At 39.9% G+C, this 16585-nt stretch overlaps 1 long non-coding RNA gene across 3 annotated transcripts in view; it reads right to left on the reverse strand.

Annotated features, from left to right (window-relative positions):
- Positions 1-16585, reverse strand: part of LOC141775575 (uncharacterized) — a 99984-nt gene that overhangs the window by 15203 nt on the left and 68196 nt on the right. The window lies entirely within an intron of this gene.

Raw genomic sequence — 16585 nt, forward strand, 5'->3', positions numbered from 1 at the left:
CTCGCTCCCGTCACCGCTGCTCTCTCTCTCTTGCTTCATCACTCATTTCCCACGTACATACACACTCTACACACTGGCTCTGCTCCAAATGACCTACGCTACTCTTACAACAAATGGCTCTAGAGAGGGATATTCTGAATGCAGCATTTTCCAATAAAGAAATGTGGGAAATCCGGATATTATTCAGGTTTTAGGAGCATTCTTTGGACATGTATACAGCACATTCAGAATATGCGTCTCAATTGAGGTTTTTATGGCAGTTTGCGACACACAGCCTCTTGCCTGTTTACAGCCAGCTCTGTGCGTTGTACACAAACCAACTAGCTGACAGTTTGCAGAGATGCATGCCCAAAATTAAGAAAGTCTTGGATCAGGATTTTTGGATAAGCACAAATTTGGCATTTGTCGACCTTTTCAAGAAGGTGGCTGAAGGAATGAAAAAGGGAGGCTGTGTTCACACTGTCGAACAAGTCCACCACCGGTAACCTTAATCAGAGTATGCATGGCTGTATTTAAACAGGAATATTAGTGGAATATTCATTTTCATTAGCCATGTAAACAGCTTAACAGGAATATTGTCTTTTTTGGAATAAGGGCAAAAACCGGAATAGTTTGTGCATTATATGTATTTCATTTTTGTAGCCAGTGACTGTGAATCTTTGAACTGAACTGAAATTATTTGAATAAGCAAAGGGAGTAAGGATTTCCACCTCTAATGTTTTCAGTTGATATGAACCAGAAATGAGAGTCTGTAATAGGAAACTTGATTTTAGTAATTACTTGAAACAAGTAGAATTTTATTTGGAGGAGGATGAAAGAATCTTGGTAGATATTTTGTGTAATTAAACTTCAAGGACTCAGATACACGCTGTGTATGAAAATGAAAAACCACCATTAACTACTACAGCACATCACTCAATGCAAAGAAGCTCAACACTCAGTCCATCTCCCTCTCTCTGTCTCTCTCTCTCCACACACACACAGCAGAAAGGTCACACATGGGAGTCTGGTCGCATTCTGCAGTTGAGACAGTTATTTCCTCCTGTCATTCTCCGGGGAGCAACGGGCTCTAAAGCCCTGTGGGAGTGCTCTGCGGCGCTGGGGGCACGTCAGCAGGGTTTGAGGCTGGCTCCAGCAGCCCCCCAGGGGAACCGCTTGATTAATTGAGCTGGCGGATTTATGACGGCGCTGGCAGCTCCTCGGCATGTGTGTGTGTATGTAGCCTACCTAGGAGTGTGTCTCCTCTTGGTCCAAGTATATTTGTGTGTCCCTGCATGTTTGTTTGTCTGTCTGTGCATGTGTGTATCTTCTCTATGCAGATAGTTCATGTCAGTGCAAAATGTATATTTTTGGTGAGTTGTGTGTTTGTGTGCGTGTGTGTTTGCTTGCATGAGTCTGATAGTGTGTATTTCTGCTTCTAAATGCCTGGACTTATACATGAGTGTGTGTCTCTGTTTACGCATTTGTCTCTGTCCATTTATGTCAGTTTCTGTGTGTGTCTGTATACGTGTGTGTCTCTCTCTCTGCCTCTCCATAATTACAGCTTCCAGGCCTCTGAGCAGCATGTGGTAACCTGGATGTCAGGGCCGGCCAGACCCTCAGCATTCCCACCGGGGTGAGTCTGGGGTCTGCTGTCCAGTCAAAACTCAGCAGAGCCGCCCGCAGGATTGATGTGCAGTAAGTTGGATAGTCTGCAGCCAAAACATCATCAGGACCTCTCTTTGACTTCACATTCTTCACCCAGCAGACAGTAGGTGGGTTCTTTTCAAATGAACTTGGATTAAAAAAACTGGCTGCTGTGCTAACGAAAGTCAGGAACCATGAACGGAGCAGGATACACACATCTGTGCAATTTAAACTGTAAAAAAAAAATAACGGCTAGTTAATCTAGTGTCATCTTGGTAATGATATTGTGAGATGTTCAAAGCATTTTCCCTTTCAGCCCATTGAAACAAAGAAAAGCGTATGAATGTCACAATAATGCACAAGGCATTTAGCATGCAATACAAATGCCTTTCTTGCTATTGACGTAATTTGTACACCACGTAGTCTGTACTGAGTCCAGTGTAAATGCATCCGTGTAAATATGCCACGTGACCTAGAGTAAAAAGCAAGAAAGGCTGCTCATGGCGGGCGGGTGGCTTAGGTAGATGAGTCCAACAAAAATGACTGAAAACCAGGAGACCGGTGTTCAAGACTGGTGTTTTGTTTTACAAGTCAGGCTTGTCACATGTTTTTCAGTGATGTTTATGACAAGTTTTCTGTAGTTATGGTAAATTTTTTTCTGTACTTATTGTATGTACTTATTTTAAACCCAACCATGACATTTATTCTAAACCTAACTAAGTGTTTTTGTTGCCTAAACCTAACTGCGGCCGTTACCGTATATTTGTTGCGTGGTGTACAAATGACACATGAAAAGCGGCGTACAAATTACATGCCCAAAGGCTTAAATGCATCCGCATGACACACGGAATTTCTGTGTAATGTTGTGCTAGTTGTATGCCTTCCCATGAGACCAGGTTGTCCCTTTACATAATACAAAACCCAGTGTAATTAAATATTGTATTAACACCAGACTAAAGCCTCAAAAATTACCACAGAGTCAAGACACAAAAACACATCAACAACTTGCTCATCAAAAACTGCACATAATGAGAAGGATTATGGGATGACTGTATTCAACTTGATATTGTACATACGTTCATAATATTTTATTCACCTTTTGTATCTGTAGCTGTAAATCATCTGAAAGACAGTTTATTACTTTTTGTGTATGTACTTTTTATACACACCTGACCAATTGCTGTGAGATCTGGACATGCTTGTCAGATTCGTCAGGGGTTTTCTTTCAGACGCTGTTCAACAATCTGACAAACACTTCATTTAAAGCATACTGGCACATTATTAAGTAGACAAACCTCCTGTTGCTAAACAAATCAGACCAATTTTGGCTGAATGTTGGCGCACTCAGCTGTATTCTGGCACCTGAGGACCAAATGTGAGTGGGCTCTGGTCCATATCTGGCTGCCAGATTTGGGAAGCTGTTGGGGGTTCGGACTCGGCCTTTAGTTAACAGCACTTGGGCCAGTTTGGGCTAGAGTTGGCCGTTGGAATCGGCCCAAGTACATGATACTGCACCATGTTGGTGGTACAAGACTGATCCTGGTGTGTTGTTGTACGTACAGTATGTGACCAGCAGCCAAGCCACCATTGAGCCGAGCCATTTTAGCTACCTGGATCTAAAGTAAAAAAATAAAACCAGTATTTAGTCCAAAAATCATCTCCCTAATTGCAGTTTTACCTATTTCAAGGACAGTAAAAAAGCCAGATGACTGGAAGTGAATCATGATAATGTCACTTGAGTCAAAGGTGTTCTTGATACAATTTGATTTCCATTGATCCGTTGAAGTTATCTCTTCCTATTGGCAGAATTTTTCAATTGTTTTTTTAATAAGATGTAAATTTGCACACCAAATGCTTAGAGCTGTTTTGGGAGTATTTAGACATTAAATCTACCACTTTAAACTATCTTAAAAAGAAGAGCAGTTGAGACACTCGCAGAGTGATCTACCTTCAGTTAAGATTTCATCTGTTATTTTGGGGAAATTCTTCCAACAATCATTATTATAAAATAGCTATCTCACCCAAGAGTCAGGGCTGTTTTTCAGCTCTTTCCTGAAAAATAAAAAAGACTCATCATATATTAAAGCAACATATTGTCATACAACAATTTGTATGATATCTTTCAAAATGTTATTCCTCATTTTTGAGGAGTTGTCCTTCAAAATAAACTTTGATCTTTACAGGAAACCACTTCGTTAGGTTTAGACAACAAAAATACTTAGTTAGGTTTAGGAAAAAATCCTGTTTAAGTTACGTCGCTGACGTCACATAAGTACAGAAGTTACGTAACAAATGAATTAACGTTGACTTCTGGTTTCACACGGGACACGAACACCAGTCTCCTGGGCGAAAGTCACGTCTCCTCCCTATGGGACGATTGTTTATCTTTATACTTCCTGGTTCACAATTACATGGATTACATTATGAAGTGATTTTGTGGGATATATACAAATTACAGTGCATTTGTTTTCCGTAAGTATGGCTGCGAATGGCGTATGAGAACAGCTTAAAGTAAAGATTTCTACTTTCTTGTTTTATCTTTTTTCCTCAAGTACAACTGTGAGTCAAAGCTTTAGCTACACAGGAAAGAGGAGGTTGGGGCACAGCAGGGTGGGGTCAGGGGTCGACCGAGCACACACACATCCACACACACACAAATACACAAAGCCCCCTGGAGAAATTCCTCAGATTTTTGTTGGGATTTTTGAGAGTGATAACTACTACTAGAGAGCATAGCTCAACAGTGCGGTGCGCTGAAGAATGCTAACTCTGCAGCTCAAGTGCTAACAGAATTACAGCACCTGAGATTAGAGACTTTTTTTGGCAGGGTTTTACGGTGCATATAAAACATAAGTTGTCTCAGCTATGTCTGCTATGCAACCGATGAAAAACTACACATTCAGAGCTGGACAGGAACTGGAACGGAAGGCTTCATTCCGAGACGCTCCATGGCCTTTTTGGGGAAAATGTTTTCCATGAAATTCATCAGTCAAACATGACTAGCAGCTATTTTGTATAAGCATGTTAAGAAGACTCATAACTTTAATACTCCTCTGCAGCGTGCTCGACATGAACGCCAGATATCATCTTGTATTGGGTTTAAAAATGAAATCCCTGAATGGAAATTTACACCATCTCACCATTAAAGTAATGCAAGCATTGAAAAGGAGCCAATAACACCACACTTTTTGTACAAATTCCACATCATAAATTTTAACTGCAGTATGTAAAACATTTCATTTCCTGTCCTTCCATCTCTGTACTCAAAGATTTGAGACAAACACACTACAAATCTCTTCTAATCTGTCTGAATACAGTAAAGCTATCTTTCACTTATCTTTCATTTCAAACCTTGTACTGATCACTGCAACAGTTATTCCTGAGTATTCCTAATTTTGTTATTTGATTGATTATTGATTAGTCAGATCTATAAAAACGTCATTGGATTGTATTTTTTTTGTATACCTTTGTATGGCCGGATTAGTCACCTACTGCCTTCTGTGCATTGTGGTACCCCGTCACATCCAAGTTATCATTGATTACAGAATGGTGAATCGGTGGCGGAGCTCGTCAGTGAGAGAAATCACTCCGATTGGCTGTTCAGCTTAAACGAATCAGTGCACGAGAAGAGAAACGGAACTGAGGAATGCAAGACAACGAGTAAAGTCAAGGGTTATTATTATATTCACTCATTTTATCATGTTTAAGGTGCAAAATTGTATTATATTTTATTGTCATTTTAGTTTTACTTCATACTACTATTACTGTCATTATAGCTTTTGATTATATTTTATTACATTTTTATAATTTAATTGTCTTGCGTGCATTAGTCTCAAATTATCTCATTGTTAAATTGCTGAATTGTTTTGTCTTTTATGTTGTTTTCATGGTCCACACTTGTTCTGTCTTATTTTCGGCTCCTCAGTCATCTGTGAAGCACTTTGATCTAGTGCAGTTCAAAGTTCATTTCTGAAAGGTGCTATAGGCCTACAAATAAAGTTTGATTGATTGATACTGTATTCCATAAAGAAGAGCATTCACTGAGTTTACGGAACTTTACTCTTCTGCACATGCAAACTCAGCAAGCTCCAGCAGAGGCCAGTATGGTGACAGTAAATGCAGACGCAGGGTCACCTCACATGTGCTCACTGATACACGTGATCAACATTTATATCACAAACACTGTTTAGAACAGTGAGAGTCAACAACTCGCCAACGGAGCTTTTTAGAAAATAATGCTGCTTTTTTGAATAATTAATTCCTAAGCAACTCAATTAAATAAATCAGATGCAGTGAGACAGTTTGTTCCCCTGATAAATGTAAGTTGTTACATAAGTTCTAATTTGTTTGTGGATGTAAGGATCAATACACTGAAAACAAATACAAAATGTATTTTTTCAATTTAAGAGTTTTAGAATGAAACACATGCTTGAAAAAACATTTGTGCTTTTAGAGAAATTGGAAACACAAAGATTTACACCATGTCTCATTTAGCATAATGAAATAAATGTGCATCATCAGCTTCTGAGTAAAAATCTGACCTCCTCTTGGCAAAGTTTTACCCGTTCTGTCTGTCTGACACATGAGAGAAATCTGGAAGCGTAATGCAGAAAAGGCCCGTGTACCTTGGAGCATTGTTCTTTTCAACCTTGACATCAAAGCGCGGAGCTTCGACAGGAGATGCGTTTTCCTTCCTTCAGCTGTGTTATCGTTTATGATCGATATCAAACAGACACGCCGCATAAATCAAACACGAGCAGGCCCGAATCTCTTTCAAGTACCAACAATCTCCACCGTTCTAAAACAATACACAAACTGTGGCTGTCTGTCTGTTTGCCAAGAGCAAGGAAGTCAGGAAGTATTGGCCAAACATACCCGCTCTGTAAATAGATAGGACTTAATGCCCGACACACACACACACACATAATACAGACACAAAACACAACCAGCTGCACACACACACATACACACACACAGATGGAGTCACTTGTGTCCACATGCACCGACAGGCAGCACATTTTCCCCCCAGAAACATTCACACAAACACAAATGAGCTCGTTCCTGCACGCAAATGTTCGGCTATTCACTCATTCACACACAAACTGAAAAAAACAAAAACAACATTTTGAGGCAAACAAACAGGCTGACACTCTATCCCAGCAGCGATTACCATCATTACTGTGAGTCAGCTCACACAGGAAGAACGTCTGAAGAGCCCCCTAATGGTGTTCCTACCAAACTACAAGCATGAGGGAGGAAGCTGAGAGTCAGGCCGGTCAACAAGGCTTCACTAGTATCACTGTTATACACACAAAACTACACTTTATGGACAAATACTTGTGTGTGTTATTTGAATTTGTACTTTACAGGGTTAATTTCAGCTGTTTTTGTTGGACCCAATCACTCTCTATAAGACTTTTGTTCTGTTATAATAAGAGCTGTAAAAATCTGAATCTGAAAAAGGGATAACATAACAATATCAACAAGAAATGCTTTGGTATTGAGGACTTTTATCACATACATACATACATACAGTAGGTTGAAAAAGATTAGAATAATTTATTTAATAACTTCTTTTAATCACATTTGCTCCATTTCTACCCACTGCAGCTTTAATAGCTTTTCCAGAACTGTCAACCGCATCCCGTGGTCTTCCTTAGTGGATGGAGTTTGTTACCATGGAGACTTGACCTTGACTTTGAGATGCAGCTTCAATGTAATGTAATAGAGCTGCAGGAATGAGTCCTAAACCCAGGAATGAGTTAGCATTTTAGCATTCCCAGTTTCCTCGTCTCAAAGTCAATATTTTTTATTTATTTTTTTAATTGGGTTTTTAGTTAGATGCCTGAAAAAAGGTCTGTGGTTAAAACAAGCTTAAAGGTGCAGTGTGTAGGATTTGGCGGTGAGGTTGCAGATTGCAGCCAACTGAAACTTCTCCCATGTGCCACGTGTGTAGGAGAACTACGGTGGCCGATGCAAAAATATGAAAATGCGAATGTCCCTATCTAGAGCCATGTGTCTGGTTTGTCCGTTCTGGGCTACTGTAGAAACACAGTGGCCGGCTCCATGAAGAGGACCCGCTCCCTATGTAGATATAAACAGCTCATTCTAAGGCAACGAAAACACAACGATTCTTATTTTCAGGTGATTATACACTAAAGAAAACATACTTATTAATATTATATTCCTGCCAACAGATCACCCTAAATACACACTGTTCCTTGAAGAGATTTGAACCTTTTTTTTTTTCGACAACATACAATGCATTGCACTCGTGAATTATGAAGCTTTTATGGGTTTTAAAAAGGCGATTGCTAATAAGTGGCTAAATGAGACTTGCCAAACACTAATCCACCTTTATCTTAGTGGTGGTGACGTTGAAATCATGTGACTGTGGTGTAGTTTGTTTATTGCCTAACATTATCTTGCTGAACAAAACGCGTATACAAAGTACAATATTTCCCTCTAAAACATAGTGGAGTAGAAGTATAAAGTAGCATAAATGGAATTGCTCTTAAGTGCAGCACTTTAGTGTTACTTTCCACCATTGTTATTAATACATTGAAACAAGTTATTTCAAGGTGAAGTCTTTCACTCTGAATGGATGTACTGTACTGTAGACTTTAAAGTGAATGCTCTCGTCATCTCCGTCAGTTACGGGATGCGAGGCCACACAGCGTGTCCTCGTCTGTACTTCTGTACTTGTGTTCTTTCCTCGTATTGTAAACTCCCGCTGGAGCGGCCCGCTGATGGAACGCTCCCGGGGCTTTTCCCAGCGAAAAGGAAATGGCATTTCCTCAGGACATCTCTCTGGATCTTTTCAAGGACATGGCGGTGGAGAAGATTGTTTTGTTTCATGGAGTTCTCTCAGATAACCGAAAATTGTCTGTTTTGTTTATCTCCACTTCCCAGCAGTGTTTGGTCACAACGCTCCTCCACACACCGCCCGGAGCAACCGCCGTCCCCTACCGCCACGACTGTTTGTTTTATGAAGCGCTATCTTTTGTTGGTAGTGGATTTTGTTTTGCAGACAATGCTCAGGAGGCAAATTTGTTCAGTTTATATCCACAAAAGTGTGTTTGAGAGAGTTGGCTCTTATCTGTCGTTCTCCTGAGGGCAGGAAGTGAGTGGCTGGGAGAAAAAAAGCTACTGCTAATGTAATCTAATAGACATCCGAAAAAAGTGCAGGAGGTTGGGAAATTCTTCAGACGAGATGGGATCAGGAGGAAGTGCAGGTTGTGTCGGGATGTGTCGGGAACACGGACAAAATTAGCAACAGGTCAAAACCTGCAGCTTGCAGGAAATTTAAAAATAGTTGCTCTCATTTACTCACATCTTTTAGAAGGCTGCTGAAGTTGTGATTGTGTAGCTACATGTTGTGGTGCGTTTAGGTGATAATCAGCTGATGATCAGCAGCCTCCTACTGTAAATTGAAGAAGTTTATATTTTACTTTTGGGGGATGTCCATTGCATAGTTTTTACAACATTATTCTCATTTTCATTGAAAAACATTAAAATGATTATGGTGTAATTTGTTGCAGAGCTCTTTATCAAACAAAGAGGTTTTCTTAAGCCTGTAGAATATGATGTGTAGGCCAGGACATCTCTGGTATTTTGACATACATTTCATCTTTAACAAATATTGTGATTTTAACAAATACTGTGATTTGAAAATTGCAATAGGCCATATTGCTATTTTGATAAAATTCTGATAAATTGTGCAGCCCTAATGTCCACACTTGCTTTTGTAGTACTGGATGTGTTTGGGAAGCAGTGAGCACACAACTGGATAAATGAGACTTGGATTATACTGCATGAGTTGTGTGAGAGTTTGTAAACAGATGTTTTGATATAGTTTTGGTGTTGTTAAAAGCGGCCACCATTTACTTAAATTCATCAAGACTTTTCTCTGTTTTGGGATTCTTAGTTCCCCGTGGAGGCATGCGAGGAAAAAACAATTTTTTCTTCAACAATTCAAGTTAACACAAGGGTAACTGATATACAAATGGTCATTTTGGTATGATTGTAGTATTCCTTAAAGTAATCTTTAAGTGAAAATGAGAATTTGCTGCTTTTCTTAGCCAAACATTTTTGTAAATGGAATATTTTGGGGTTTTGGACTGTTGACGAAGACGTGATGACATCATCTTGGGCTTGAGGATGGTTGCGACAATGTTTCACTGCTTTCTGACATTTTATCGACCAAACAAACAATCAAGAAAATAACCACCATCTTAATCGCTAATAATATACTGTATAAATCCAAATATCGCTCCTACTAGTAGTGCCTAAAGCACGCTGCTTCAGCATGTTGAAAACTCTAATGCATGACGGACCTTCTGTGCATGGTAACGGTTGCTAAGCTATGAATGGGTAATTGTTCAGGGTAGAGGTTTAGTGAACGGTCAGTTGCTGAAATCTGGGACATCATGGCAACATTGCTATGGCTACAGAGTCCAACAGAGCAATGGACACAAGCAGTTAGACGATCACACACATTGTAGACAAACCTCCAACTTAGTCATATTATTTATACCACTTATTTGACAGTAAAACTAAAAGTGAGCACACCTGTAATGTCAGGTATAATAATCCACAACTAATTAACTCATAATGGTAGGTCAAAAGAAGTCGACCAATAAAATATGAGGACATTCACAGAGAACAGGTTGCACGATAGTTAACTCTCGCCTTTGCCTCTTCCAAATAAGATTCAAGACATTGAGAAAACTAATGGTGGAAACAAACATCAGAGAAGAACAAGCAGCGAATACTCTCTCTCAAAGGAATAGTTTGCTTATTCGCTTCCTTGCTGATCAAAACCACTCTCATGACTGTATAGTAAATATGTTACTGGAGCCAGCAGCCAGTTAGCGTAGATTAGCTCAAAGACTGGAAACAGGGGGAAACAGCTAGCCTGGACTTTTCCAAATTAACACGTGTTTTTTAGTGTTGCTTGTGACGAGTTTTCCGTATTTATGTTGCATTCTTTCCGTATGTATTGTACTTTGTTTACGTAGTAATTTGAAGCCCACCCGTGATGTTTTTCCTAATCCTAAGTGAATGGTTTTGTTGCCTAAACCTAACTGCGGACGTTACCGTAGTTTTGTTGTGGATAAATGACACGCGAAAAGGCTAAAACGTGTCATACAGAATGTCCTTTTAATATCTTACTATTAATATTCCTGTGAGATCAGGTTGTGTGGTAATAGGTGTACTGCTGAACATCAAACAGAGCCAGGCTAGCCGTTTCCCCCCATCTCCAGTCTTAATGCTAAGCTAAGCTAACCAGCTTCTGGCACAAGCCACATTTTTACTGCATGAGAGGTATACATCTCCTCATCTAATTCTTGACAAGGAAGCGAATAAGCTTATTTCCCAAAATGTCAAACTACTCCTTGAAGACGGTCCCAGTCTAAAAACAACCACAGCCATAAAAGCTGTAGTGGAATTTTTCACCTGCACCATAACCCTCGGTTTACTGCTGGCTGCTGCTGCTACTACACAGAGGTGTGTTTGTGCCACCTGAAAAGCCGCCTTTGGCTGCCTTTGATTGATAGTGACAGCTCTAATCCAGTGTCAATCCCCACCAGTCCGCTGCTAACCCCACCATCAACCCCTTCAACAACACCACCACCACATCAGCATCCTGCTCGGATTATGCTACCGCTCCCCTTCATTTTTCACTTCTCGACCACTCCGGTTTTCACTCTCAATCGCTTCTTTCATTCCTCTTCTTCGTGTCTCTTGTCTCTCTTACGTTGGATCGCCCTCCGCCCCTCGCAACCCAATTCGGTTGTGTACATGTTTGTATTCAAAACAGGCAGGAAACGTCTCCGTCTGAAGCTGGAAGTGATTTGTCGAGGGGCCTGTTCACGTCCAGAGGGCTGCTGGAGCAAATTCCTCTCCTGCTATGTTGTTTTTCAAACAATGAAATCAGTTCAAATTAACTGAAAGGAAATCACAACAGTGTCTCTGAAATGTGAGAATGCGTCGGTGTCTTTGCTTATGCACGTTTGTACTTGTACCATTTCCACTTAGTGCATCGTAGGATCTATTAATTAACACTCATTATAAATGAGTGGTGAAATACTACATCACACATATTGCATCCTCTGTTTGTAGTTGAAAAATGTCTCAATGCTTAACATTCTTCATATCTGCCCCTTGAGGCTTGCAGCATGTGACAATTTCCATTTTTTTTTGCAAACTCACCACAGAGACAAGTGTTTGTTTGAAAAGCAGTATAGGGCATGGCACTGGCACAGGGAAAAAAAAGTTGTTTGCCTAACCACAATTTCTATTCAACCACAATGGCAATTACGCCAATTTGTTACATGACTAGAAGCAGCGACGCAGGGGATTTCCTCCCTCTCTGCTCGCAAATAATTACACTATGAGTCACTACAATACAGTATATCCAAACAACACAAAGCAGACTGAGTGGAGTATTTAGAGCTGCTGGTGTGCAGTTGAATACCAGTGTGCTTTGTTGTTGTGTAGTTTTTCTATTCCGGCCTCTTTCATTGGCTTCCCATTAAATATAGAACTGATAAAACTTTTCATAAACCCCCTGTACGCTACCTGCTCAGCACCAGCACAAAGTTAAACTGGGCATACACTGCATGATTTTAGACATTCTGTTGTGTAATTACTACTCCTACTGTACGAGTTGATCATTTGCGAGATATGGACTCCCAGGTGGTTAGGGAGACAGAGAGAATTGGAGGTGAGCTAGCTATGTTTTACTATATCTATAGTATATTGTTATCTTGATAGCTATGCTCTGATTACAGTAGTAAAAGTAGAAATTATGCACTGACGTTGGGGAATCGGCTCGTGGCTCTGCTTCAACTGTGCGAGAGCCGATGGACGGCCGACCAAAATTTCTGACATGTCAGAAATTCATCCGACTGTCCGACGGCCGGTCAGGAGGAGTTAATCGGTCCTCGGTCCCTCCTGTACACTGCACGGCAAACAACACACGACGAAGCTGAAATTTGATCGGACTCTAAAAATTTCGGGCAAGAAACGGGCTAAAATCGTCTAGCGACCAGCTGAGTAAATTATGGAGTTACAATCATCGGTTAGCCAGAAACACAATTAAATCTATTGCTGCTCTGTGTCTGCTGGGTGTGTAAATAGTCCCCACATGAGCCATATCAACTTTATAAGGTGATAATATGTCCATGTTGTGTTTATATCTTGTTCTGCTGCTCCCAAGTGGCCAAACTTTAAGAATTAATGGCCGTTGTGAATGTGGGGGCAATAAGCGTATTTTCCCAAATTAATAAATACAAAGTACTTTGTGGCTGTTTGAGTTATGATGCTGCTTTGCTCACATTAAATAAATTATTTTCGCGCCACAACTCATGAATTTGTCTCAATCGCGCTGCAGTCTTTCTTCTCGTCCGTCCGCCATTTTGATGTATGATGGTATGTAGTGCTCGGTTAGTGACCATCATTGCCCAGTACTTTTCATGATGTATCGTGGGATAATTTGAGTTCACTATATAGAGTATGATATTCTCACTATACATTCAGACAGCACTACAAAATGGCAAACTCACTATATAGTCCATTTGATAATTTTACACTGGCCTTATTTCTTATGTAAAATCATCTTTAGTAAATACAATAAATTTATTTTTTCAATGCACAATAAGTAACACAAATTGCACTAAACGGGCCGTTGTAATTATTAAGGTGTAATTAAAATGCATACCAGCAGGGAAAGCCAACGCAAGATGTCCACTCTGGCCTTGAGAGACCTCTTCGTATCTCATCAGAGATGTTCTCAGCTGTCAAAGGCAAATATGTTAAAGCTGTTATGTTTTGAAAAATTGTTTTGGCAGCTTCCTGCTAACGTATTTGGCCATCAGAAAGGAGCATCTGGGAAATTACAAACCCGTATGAGATCACTGTGCTCTCGCTACATATCTTTGTCAGACATCCAGCAGTCAACATATGGCTTTTGTAAGCACATTTAAAAAACACTTTGCCAAAGTAAAATTGAATTGTGCAGACGTTCCCATGTGTAGGAATACATGCTTACCGAGTTTGTTTTATTTAGCCTTTATTTGACCGGGAATGTTGACCACTAGCATTGTCTTACAGACTTGGAGCGCTCACAGAGAATGAGAGGGATGCTTTCACACAGAACATCACATATAGACTACTACATGGGGGCTACTGTTTGGACTTTTGGCCACAGTTCAACATTAGAATAGTTTAGGATAAAGCGCCATGTTAAGAGCCACTGCATTGTTTCAAAGATAAAAAATAGGTATTATAGGCTCTAAGAAAATCATACCAATATTAAATCTTCTTGATTTATATATTCATATTAGAAATACCTTGTCTCAGATGTCTCTCTTACAATGTCTATGTGGAAAAGAGTTCTTCATGGGACTTTTTGAGGCAGTACCACAGTTGACCACTGAGCCAAAGGCTGACTTGATGTGCCATAGACAGCTCTGTTAATACATCCATGCTAAAAGCCAAACATGCAAACAGATGTTCAACATGCTACCAAATTAATGCACTTGGCTAAAAGCTACCGCCTAAATATGCAAATAAATGATGTGAAACACAAGACATGTATTTTGGGATGTGCTACCATAATTAACTGACGTGCAAAGGCGTCCCCAGAGTCAGCTATATGTTGCTTTAATTCCATAAATGTGAACTAATAGGAGCTTTGCTGTGGGCTGATCATGAAGGCAGGTGTGAGGTCTGTGTGTCTTTCAATGTAGCGGCTGGCTAATCAAGTAGATCTTTATTGTCCGCCGGTCAGAAGGACAAGACTTTGTGCAGCCAAAAGCCTCTTGGCTCTGCGTATATCGCGGCCCAGAGGATGAAGAATCCTGGGAGTTCCGCTGCGATCGGGAATCATTGTCGCGGTTCAAAGCGGGTGCCGAAGCCAAACCTTAAACAAGGACTTAAAAGGACAGCGGGGGGTGAGTCTGTTGGGCGGCTGTCATGGTCATTATCCTGGTGGCTCTGAACCCCCCCCAAAAAACACACACACATGAACCAACCCCTTCAAACGCATACACACATCTGCAGCGAAGCCCACCCAGTCCTCCCCGTGCACTCAGCTTTTTGAAGCTGAATTTGGAAATCTCCCCAACACACACAAACGTGTGTATCGTGCCAACTTTGTAGCACAGGGGGATCTATTTGTGGAGGGAGAAATGAAAAAAAAAAAAAGTGGCGAGGGATGGCGAGAGCGAGGTGGTGGATTAAAAGGTGAGAGAGAAAAGCGTAGAGGCTCTTTAATTCAAGAAATCCTTGATCCCCCCTCCCTCCCTCTGCCGAGAGTGATACTTCATGAAACACACAGACAATGGCTCAGTGGAAGAAGTCACCCTTAATTCTCCTTTTGATCACCCAGAAGCCTTTGTGTCCCATGGGCTCTTTACACATTCTTTCCTTTTTGTGCCAATGCTCTAAGTTGGGAATGATTAGTGTCTGTGGATAAATCCCCTTATTTCATTCTCCCTCTTCAGGGATGCTGCTTCTCGGGCAGTCAGCTTACCATAATGCTCCCTCGCAATAAATCCAAGTTACTTTTGATGGTGCATGCCCACAGCTTTCCCTCCTTTTATCAATCACTGATCATTTGTCAGCGTGCTTAATCGAATTACTCGAACTTGAGGAGATTTTGAGAAATAAAAAAGGATCTGTTTCAAAATACATTTCTATTTGGGAGAATGGGGGGGGTCATTAATTGTGTAATTGGTTATATGTGATTGCTAAGTAGATTTTCACCCCCAACACACGAAGTAAAGGGGAGAAAACACATTATTTCTCATATATGAGAAAAACTTTGCAAACAGGTGTAAAAATGTATAATCATTGGTTGAGATACTGTGATACATGAGGCTGTCCCTGATCGTCACTTTCAGCTCTTTCCTTTTACTTTTGTAAATTTACCAAATTAGATTTTTTTTTTTTTATCTGCAAAACACATGAAAACTGCCATCCACGCTTGGATTACTGCAAATTTATATTCCTTCCTACATCAGTATGACCAGTCTTCAACGCTACCATAAGACTTTAGCGACAAGATCTAACAGGAGAATCTCCCAAGAGAAATCTGTGTTCAGAGAAAACGCGAAGCGAATTTTAGAGAAGGAGAGATTGCATATAGAGTCGCGATTAGCCCGAGGTGGTGCGAAACGACACATATACGTGGGAAGAAAATGTATACGTATCCATGGACTTCGTGAAAGTACAGAGACAAGAGAAAAAAGGACAGACTGGAATGAAAAAACAGAATAAAGTTTGTTAAGGGGATGAGAAAAAAGAAAAAATTTATATTATTTTTTACATAAAACTGACTCGTCTCCAAAGTTTGAATTTTCTTTGTGAAACCCGGGATACTTTAACCTTTAAAAATGTCTCAAATGAAACAATACAGGGGAAATTTGCACACCACTAATGTCAACACCAAGGCCATATTGTGATGAGGTGTAACAAGTAGATATTTCAAGGGGTCACATACCAAAAACTAAAAAAACTCTTAAGAAACATTATTTTTGACTTTTGTTTCATGAAGGTTTGTGTGCAGGAATTGACTTCGCAGCCTGGGCAGGAAATCCCGCCCAAAGCCAGTTGATTGACAGCTTGGCCCTTCAAGTAATAGCAAAAGCCAAAAGGAAAGGCAAAAGCAATGGGGAAATAAATAAATACATACAAAATAATCTGAAAAATTTAATAAAATGTATATTAAAAAAATAAATATATATACTGTATATTAAAAATATATACAGAAATAAATGAACAAATAAATGTGAAAATTAAAGAAAATGCTAACATTCTTTTATATTTTGTTATGTCTTTATATTTCCACATTTCTTTGTTTTTATTTTCTCTCTTTACATTTCCACTTTTTTTGTATTTCCTTATTTATTCTTTTATTTATTTCCCTTTATATTATATTTTTATTTCTTAT

This window comes from Sebastes fasciatus, chromosome 10 (assembly GCF_043250625.1).
Source record: "Sebastes fasciatus isolate fSebFas1 chromosome 10, fSebFas1.pri, whole genome shotgun sequence".
NCBI lineage: Eukaryota > Metazoa > Chordata > Actinopteri > Perciformes > Sebastidae > Sebastes > Sebastes fasciatus.